The sequence below is a fragment of the Patagioenas fasciata genome, chromosome 12 (genome assembly GCF_037038585.1).
Source record: "Patagioenas fasciata isolate bPatFas1 chromosome 12, bPatFas1.hap1, whole genome shotgun sequence".
In the NCBI taxonomy this organism is placed as follows: Eukaryota; Metazoa; Chordata; class Aves; order Columbiformes; family Columbidae; genus Patagioenas; species Patagioenas fasciata.
This window is the reverse complement of record NC_092531.1, coordinates 4853344-4861977: the sequence shown is the minus strand read 5'-3', so window position 1 is coordinate 4861977 and position 8634 is coordinate 4853344. Positions and strand designations below refer to the sequence as shown.

General features: G+C 52.2%; 3 non-coding genes across 3 annotated transcripts; 1 reads left to right on the top strand and 2 right to left on the bottom strand.

Moving 5' to 3' along the window:
• The first annotated feature begins 679 nt into the window (after positions 1–679).
• On the top strand, positions 680–751 carry TRNAG-UCC (transfer RNA glycine (anticodon UCC)). The gene has a single exon. It is a non-coding gene; the product is annotated as a tRNA-Gly (tRNA).
• A 1376-nt stretch (positions 752–2127) lies between these two features.
• Positions 2128–2199, bottom strand: TRNAM-CAU (transfer RNA methionine (anticodon CAU)). The gene has a single exon. It is a non-coding gene; the product is annotated as a tRNA-Met (tRNA).
• Positions 2200–3651: 1452 nt separating this feature from the next.
• On the bottom strand, positions 3652–3733 carry TRNAS-AGA (transfer RNA serine (anticodon AGA)). Its single transcript has one exon. It is a non-coding gene; the product is annotated as a tRNA-Ser (tRNA).
• Positions 3734–8634: the final 4901 nt, after the last annotated feature.

Genomic DNA, 8634 nt, shown 5'->3' with positions numbered 1-8634 from the left:
TACAGACCCTGATGGGTGGATCAAAAAGAGCTGGAGGCTTCCCAGATGGCTTCTTTCAGATGCATGCAAGTTGCTCCCAAGAAAGCAACAGTAGAGGAAGGGATGCAGGTATCATGCCTGGGTGGGTTCTTGAAAAGAAAGGGAAGCCCTGAGGGGCCCATGCAGAGAGGGCCCAGAGAAGGAGAGGAAACCCCATTGTTGGTGCGTGGTCTGTTCCGCACAGCCTTGACACTGCGGGTGGTTAAGCAGTGCAAGCCGAAGGGAAGTTCAGGCTGGTTGGCAGCAATGATGAAGAAGGAAAGGATAGCAGAAGAGCAATCTGGAGTTGAGCCAGGGACCTTTTGGTCTGCAGTCAAATGCTCTCCCCTGAGCAAGAAACCCTGCAGCAGGCAGGCTGCAGCTGTTCTCTCTATGCTCCCATCTTCACTCACATCTCAACCCTCTCCATCCTGCTTTACGTTTGTCTCCTCTGCCTGGTTGCTGCGTGCTCTCATCAACGGATGGAAGAGGCAATGAGCAAAAATGTTCCCAAATTTGCAGGTGTCACCACTACCACCCTGTCCCTTGCCGCCACCAACAGGTTCTGCCAGCTCAGCCTGCCCAGAGCCTCCCTGGGACACCTTGCAGTGTACTTCAAAGTGGTGAAGTGCAGCAGCAGTAGACAGAATTGCAACCAGCTGCGTTGGTGGTATAGTGGTGAGCATAGCTGCCTTCCAAGCAGTTGACCCGGGTTCGATTCCCGGCCAACGCAAGGAGGTTTTTCTTTCCCTGCGAACCAGAGCATTTGGCGGCTCCTCAGCTGCTCCTTGTCAAAGCCACTGAGCTCGGCTCCTTCTGCTGCCCGCAGCAGCTCTGTCTCCACGCCTCCATGTTGTCCAATCCAGAGGGCAAGCGGGAAATTCTCAGCCATGCTGCTGCACCCCGGCAGACCAGCCCCATGTCCTGGAAGCTGCGCTGTGCAACCAGGGGGTGATCATAGTAGCACAGAGACAGGTGCTGTCCTGTCTCTGTAATGCAGGGTCACAGGTAACAGCCTCTAGTGTGGTCCTTTGTTCCCTGCCATGACACAGCTGCTTTTCCTGGCCAGACTCTCCATCTCTGGTGCTTCCCACTTTCTTTCCGAGGGATCCCAGATGAGGATTCGTGAGAAATGCTGGTACAGCATCAGGGTCTGTACAACTTGGACAACACCCACTGAGACCAGGGTATTCTTCCTGCTGAGATGGCTCCAGGCTGGGCTCAGGAGCAAGGAGACAGGGATATTTGGACTGACCCAGAGCTCAACCTGCTGCTGCTGGTTGCACCTGGAAATGGGCCATTCTCTGTGTCCCCCCATACCCTGCAGACATGTTTCTTGATCTCTGTTTCGTGCCACTGCAGTTGCTCCTTCTCATTAAAGACTTTGTGCAGCATAGCTGGAGACTCATGGTGGTCGGTCTCCTCCTCTTCTGTTGTTCAGCGCCCCTGCAAGAAAGAGGGAGAACCTGCTCTTTCCCATGTCAGTGACTTTGGCCCCATTCAGGAACAGTGCCAGGGTGGGTGTAATTCACTGACATGACACCAGAGCACCAAAAAAAGAGCAAGCACGCAAGACAATGGAAGAAAAGTGACAGAGAAATTTGTTTCACAAGAAGCAATTTGCAGTTCCTTCAGGAATATCCAACTGCTCCAGCACGGGTGCTCCAGGTGCCAAGAGTATCGCAGATGGGTCAGTGCTGTGGTGGCACCTGAAAACAGCTGTGTGCAGCAAATAGACTGAGACAGAGAAAGCCACATGTGCTGGAGGCGATTGCATTGGTGTTTCCCAGACTAGGTGAAAGCAGGCTTGTCCTCCTCCCCAGCTGCAGAGCCCTGAAGGTTCGGTTCCCTCTTGTGTCTGAGAAGTTGGGAACTTATCTGCCTGGTGGGAGGGGAGAAACAGCAGTGTCCCCAGGACATCCTCTGCCTGCTGGGGTGAACTCTGAGCTGTGCTCTGCTGCTCCACAGTCCCCTCTGCTGAGGGTGTGGGACAGCCCTGGGAAGCCCTGGGTGTCCAGAGGGCAGGAGGGCAGCAGAGCAGGGAGCACCTGATGAACACTGCAAGGGAGAGGCAGTGTCTGTTGGGGCTGGAGCGAGGCCAAAAGCAAGTAGCAGAGGATGGTTTCGATCCATCGACCTCTGGGTTATGGGCCCAGCACGCTCCCGCTGCGCCACTCTGCTCCCCCCAGCAGCTCTGCAGGCATCTCCCCAGCCCTGCCTGATGCTGCCTGGACCTGGCAGCACCAGTGCTGCTGCTCAGGCCTCCTGCCCTCCACTTCGCTGCACCCATCACCAGGTTGCATCTAGCTCTCTCTGGAAACCTCAGCACCCCCACACAAGGGCTGGCAAGCGCAAGGGCCTTGTGTTGTCCTTCTCTCCACATATCCTTCCTATAACCCCTCTCGAGGAGTTGATTTTTGACCACCCGACCTGGCTCTGCAGGTGCTGTATGGGAGGTTCTCACCCACTGACAGGAGTTTGAGTTTGGTTTTTCAGATCACATTGACCTTGTGGTAAAAGCTCTTACTCCTAGACACTGTTGGCTCCTGTAACCAAGATGTATAGCAGTTGGGGCCATGTTTTTCACACTGGCTTGCAGGGCCTTGCCCAGCCCATGCTGTGTTGCACTGTCACGCAGCTCCCACCTTGTCCTCCCTCCTGGCGCAGCCCTGCCCTTGCTGCTCCCTGACACTGTGCAGGTAGCCAGGGAGTCAGATGAAACTGTCCTCTCTTGCCTTCAGCTTCTCTTTCTCAACACTGCTGGCTGTGGAGGTGGCACCCAGTCACACGAGGGCAGGGCTGGCAAAGCTGGCCTAGGCAAGAGCCAGTCTTAGATGCTGCAAGTTGTCCCAGCAAAGCTCTGGGCAGGGTAAGCTGATAGAAACTGTTGGTGAAGGTGAGGGACAGGGTGGCAGTGCTGAGACCTGTGTCTTTGGGCACGTTTTTGCTCATTACCTCTTCTGTCCGTTGAGCAGACCACACAGCAACCATGTAGAGCAGACAAATGTAAAAGCAGGGTATCCTGATGCCACAGTCACACCACACCCTCTTTTGCACTTCTGTGTCTTTCCCAGAAGAGGAGGAGACAGGAGAAACCCAACCCCACTCCCCATCTCATCTTTGGGCCAATATGGAAACCTCCTAGGAAAACTGCCTATGTGTGCGAAGGCTGGGGATGTGCCAGGCAGAATTTCCCCAGGATGCCAGGTATGACCTGTCACACCAGTCTGTCTTCATGACACCTAAAGCAAGGAGCACTTTGTGAGTGCTGGCATGATCTCATAACCGTGAAGTGAGCTGCTGTAGCTTCAGGTGTAGGGAAGACAGCCGGTGGGGCTGTGCTGCTGGGGATGTCAGGTGAGATGAGACTGTAAGGTTCTGTTGAAGAACCCACAACAGTGGAGCCCTTTTCATGGCTCCTGCTCAGCACTGGCCCTTTCCCTTCCCCCAGCTTGCCTAACTTGGCAATGGGAGCAGGATTTTCCCTTCATCCCAGAGGTTCTGTGGGGAAGGAGGACAGGTGCTGTAGGCAAGGGGTTATGACTGTCACCCTGGGCAACAGGTCCAGTGTGGAGCTGAGTCCCACAGGTGCAGAATGGTCAGTTGCTGGCAGCCCAAAAGGGAACTGCAGCCCGTAGTTGGCAGGATTCGAACCTGCGCGGGGAAACCCCAATGGATTTCTAGTCCATCGCCTTCACCACTCGGCCACAACTACCTGCTCCAGCCCTCTCTGCCCCGCTCCTCACATGGCCTGTGCAATGACACCCGGCTCCCTGGGGGCTTCAGGGCCAGGCTTCACTTCTAGCCCTGCATTTGGGAGCTCCACTGAACAGGACAGGTGGCAGGCTTCCACAGGCCTCGACAGCTGTCACCACAGGGCCTAGGGCTGCACATCCCAGCACCTTCTCCTCACACAGGCTCCTGGCATATCCTGCCATTGATAAAAGGAACAAAAGTCTTTTGGAAACCCAACTTGGCATAATGTAACAACACTAGGCCTAATGTAACAAGCCCAGGTATAATGTAACAGGAACTTAAAAGAGAATTGAGTAGCTATAGAGAGTGGGCATGAGGTAAAGCCCTTCGTTTGCAAGGTGAGCCAGTGGAATGTTCCACTAGATGAAGAAGAGCTACGTGGTATTTTCTGTGTAGCAGAACAAAATGACAATGTGTGTGGGTGTGTGTTCAAGAAATTGGGTCAAAAAGTGGACACGTGTAATTTAAGGGGCACCAGGATGCGAAGACCACGGGGGACCGCTAGAGACCCCAGATGAAGACCCTCGGATACCAAAAAAGGACTTCCGACATACGGCTTGACTATGTAAATAATCTACGTTTAATGCATTAGCTTAGTGGTAGAAACGAATGAATATGCAATTAATATGTGTAGTTAATACCAAGAGGCGTGAGTCCTGCACGCGTGCTCGATTAGAGGAACGATCCTTGGAGCATTGGGTGCACTGCAATAAAAGTACCTGCGTTTTAACATTTTTAAAACAGTGTTACGGAGTATTTTGCTGAGTTTTCTGTATCCCCATGATGATGCTGATTTCACAACCTGGATGGCATCTTGGCTGCTTCCAGGGAAGAAGGGTAGGCAACTTTGTGGAGACAACCAGGGCTGGTGGTAGTTGTAGGGTAGCATATTACATCCCACCTTCCTTCTCAAATTTAACTCCTCTCCTCTCCTCTCTGCACCTCTCCTCCCCTCTTTTTTTCCTCATGTCCTCTCTTCAGCCATTAATCTCTTGCCCTATACTCATAGCAGAATTGCTCCAGGCCCCTGATAATCTTTGTGTTCTCCTCTGGAGCCACTCAAGTAGGTCTGTTACTCAAGGTGGGGTCTCACAAAAGTGGAGTAAGTGGAGTAGAGGGGGACAATCACCTCCATTGACCTTCTGGTCACACTGCTGCTGACACAGCCCACGATACAACTGGTTTTTTGGACTTCAATCACACATTGCCAGCTTGTGTCCAGTTTTGTCATCTACCAGTACTGCCAAGTCCTTCTCTGAAGGGCTGCCCCAAACCCTTCATGGCCCAGCCTGTATCCATGTTTGGAATTGCCTTGACCCAGGGTCAGGACCTTGCTCTTGGTCTTGTTGAACTTAAGAATCCTTGCACATCCCACCACTCTAACCTGTCAAGGTCCCTCTGCATGGCATCACTCAGCTTGGCATCTCCTGCAATCTCACTTCAGGATGCACTCATTCCCACTGTCCACGTTCCGAACCAAGATGTTAAAATATACTGATACCAACATGGACCCCCAAGGCACACCATTCATCACTGGTCTCCACCCGGACCTCAAGACATTGACCACAACTCTGTGAGTCCGACCATCCTGAAAATTCCTTTCACAACGAGTGGTCCACATCTCAAATCCATGTCTTTCCATTTCAGAGAACAGGATGCTGTGCTGGGCAGTTTTAAATGTTGCGCACATATAGATGAGATCTGTCACTCTTCCCTTATCCACCAATGTTGCTACCCCATCACACGTGTTCACTCAGTATGTCGGTCATGATTTGCCCTTGGGGAAGACATGTGGGCTATCACCAGTCACCTCTTTGTTTTCCATGTCCTGTAGCCTAGTTTCCAGGAGGATTTCCGACAACATTGAGTCAGGAGAAGACATGCACCTGCCCCAATACTCATGCACCTGGATAAGCAATGACTGCTGAGGGGGTTTGCTGGAGCAGCACTGAGGACAGAAATGCATCATCTGGAAAACTAAGCTGACACACTGGATATTCCTTTGTTCTTGGGTACCTGCTTGCATGCAGGAGGCCTTGGTTTACTGCTGAACACCTTATGTGCCTTTTCCCTCCAAAACATCAGTGACTAGCAAGGTACGTTGGCAAAAGGAAAGGAGGGATAAACCTGACTTCCAGATGCCAGGACTCAGGCTGAGATTCAGGCTCAGAAAGGCTCTCCACCTTATGCTGAAGATGCCTTGCACAACTCATCTGAGCACACATGTCCATTTTTTCCTGTTACGTCAGGAAGCACTGTCATCTCAGCCCAGTTATTCAACGGGTTCCTGTCCTCTGCCAGGAGGCACTCAGACCAGTCTGTGATAAGTCGCTGCTTTCTGAGCAAAGATGCTCCTTTCATGAGAAGAAGCAAAAGCAGTGGCACAGAACAGAGACCAAGAAACACATCTGCAGGGCTCAGGGGGACACAGAGAACTGCCCATTTTCCAAGGACAAGCTCGAAACACAAAACACTTGCCTTTCCCCATTCTGCTCTCCCTGCTGGCAATCCCAGCCCAGCAAGAGCAGTCCCTAACTCCAGCACCCTCCCCCAGCAGCAGGAGGTTCAGCAAAGCAGAAGAAAACGAGCCCTTTCTCAAGGAGCTCAGAGCAAAGCAGAGCCAGAGGAGGCACGGCGAGGTCTGACGTGCAGCCAGGAACTGTGGGCAAGGGTCCCTCCCGCCAGGTGACATGAGGACACCCAGCCCATCTGCAAGACCTGGCCACACTCCTGCTGTGCAGTCCCCATCATTCTTCCTGCTCCAGAAGGGATGATGCACCAGGTTCAGCAGTTCAGACGGCAGCGGGGGGGAGACAGGCACAGTCTTACCCCGCTAGACCAAGGGAGCCCCCAGAAGAGATGGGAACCCCCCCGGTGCTGAGAGAACTCCCAACAGCAGCTGACAGAGAGGATCCCACCACTGTGTTCTGAGGGAAAGAGGTGAGGATGGGGCCCAGCTGGGTCACCACCACTGGGGCATCCTCGATGGCCACCGTCGTGTCATCATAGCGGGTGACACAGGGCTCACTGCAGCTGCTTGCAAGTGGGGTTGGGCCAGAGGAACCACAAGGTGGTGGGATACAGGGTCTGAAGCAAGACATCTCTCGGTGAGGGAAGCAAAGCTGAAACACAGAAGACAGGGACAACACTGAACCCCAACTTCAGTCTGTCTTTTTTGTCCTCAGTTCTCTCTGCAGATACACTTGACTGCCTTCCATCTCCACGCGAAGGTCCATGTCTAGGAAGGGCCTTAATTTCATCTTGCTGACACGTACAACAGGCTTAACCAGTTTTCGGACAGGATCCAACTCAGTGGATTTAAAGTCCCTGTGGAGACCCTCATCATACCCCATCTACAGAACAACTTGTTCTGCATTGAAGGAGGCACTCGATGCACTTGGCCATTTGGTTAGAGACCATCTGTTCTAGTGCTGGGTCAAGCTGAGGCAGCCCAAGGATTCACCCGAGTAGCCACCATGACAGCAGTTCAGCCCACCGGGAGACATGGAGTGCATGGAGTCTTACCGTGTTCGTCGAGGAAAGGCAGGCAAGATAGGAGGATGCAGAGCGTGGAGCTGTGTCCTGGTTATCTGTGAGGCCACAATCATTCCTTACTCGTGAAGCATCTAAACTTAGAGTAGTTGTGTCTTGAAGAGTCCTCGCTTGTGGTTAATTACTTGCTCCTTTCATCCCAAATATTGTGCTCCTGTTTCATATTGCCGGACACCAATGTAATTAATTGGTGCCCCAGCTTCATAAGGCAAATTACGTCTAAGGTCTAAGGCCAGCACTCAGGTAGATTGTTTGGTTTTTTTTTTGTTTTTTTTTTTTTTTGGTGAAGGTCAGCTTTAAAGGACACCTCAAGTCAAGTCTCAAGTGTAGTCAGTGCAGACGCACCGTTTAACCCTTAGAGGCATTCCTTACCACAGGTCATTGTAGACACAAAGGACACTGTGGGTAAGTTGTAACAGAATGTCAAGACTGTGCAATCTCATACGGGAGAACAGATGCACCTCTACAGGGATGTGGCAAGGCTGATCAGCAAGGAAAGACTATTGTGAGCTGGAGGGAAGTCGCTTGTGGTCTGGAATGACAGCCATGAGGACCTTGTTCACACTCATCAAACTCTACCACATCCAGGATTTCTGACCAAAGAGATGCCCTTGTCCATTCCTGAAAGAGACCCACACCCGAATTGACCTGTTTTGCCCCCCAAGAGAATCACAGAGTCCAGAGGCTTCCATGGCCTGCTTATGAGGACAGGTGCAGGGCAGGGAGCCAAATGCTCATGGCCATTTTTCTTGGGTCAGGAATGGCATGGCCCATTCCATGCATTTCAGACTACAAAGGGACGTTGGATCAGCCTCCCAGGGCACCTGGGAAAAACCCTGAACTCCTGGCAAGGGTGAGTCACCCTGCTGTGAATTTTAGTGGACATATGGTCCTGGCCTCAGGTGCACCAGCGATACCAGAGCTCATGGCCTCATGAAACCACTGGTGCTTCTACGTGATCTTGAACTGCTGCTGTGTTTCAAGGTCATGACTTTTTGTCTGCTCAGGGACTCATGTGACAGTGTTAGGTTAACAGCTGGACTTGGATATCCTGAGACTCTGTTCCAACCAAAATGATTCTTTGATTCAGCATACCTGAGAATTATGAAAGTTGGAATGGGTGTCTGGAGGTCCTCTGCTCCAATCAAGTGCTCCAAGCAGAGCAAATTCCCTGATAACAGCTTCTGACCTCGTACCCTTTTGCAGTTACATGCATCTTCTGCTCCCCACCTTGCTCATCTTCACTAGACTCCACAAGCATAGTGCCATGAGCCTTACTCTATACACCACGTGCTCCAGCCCTCAGGT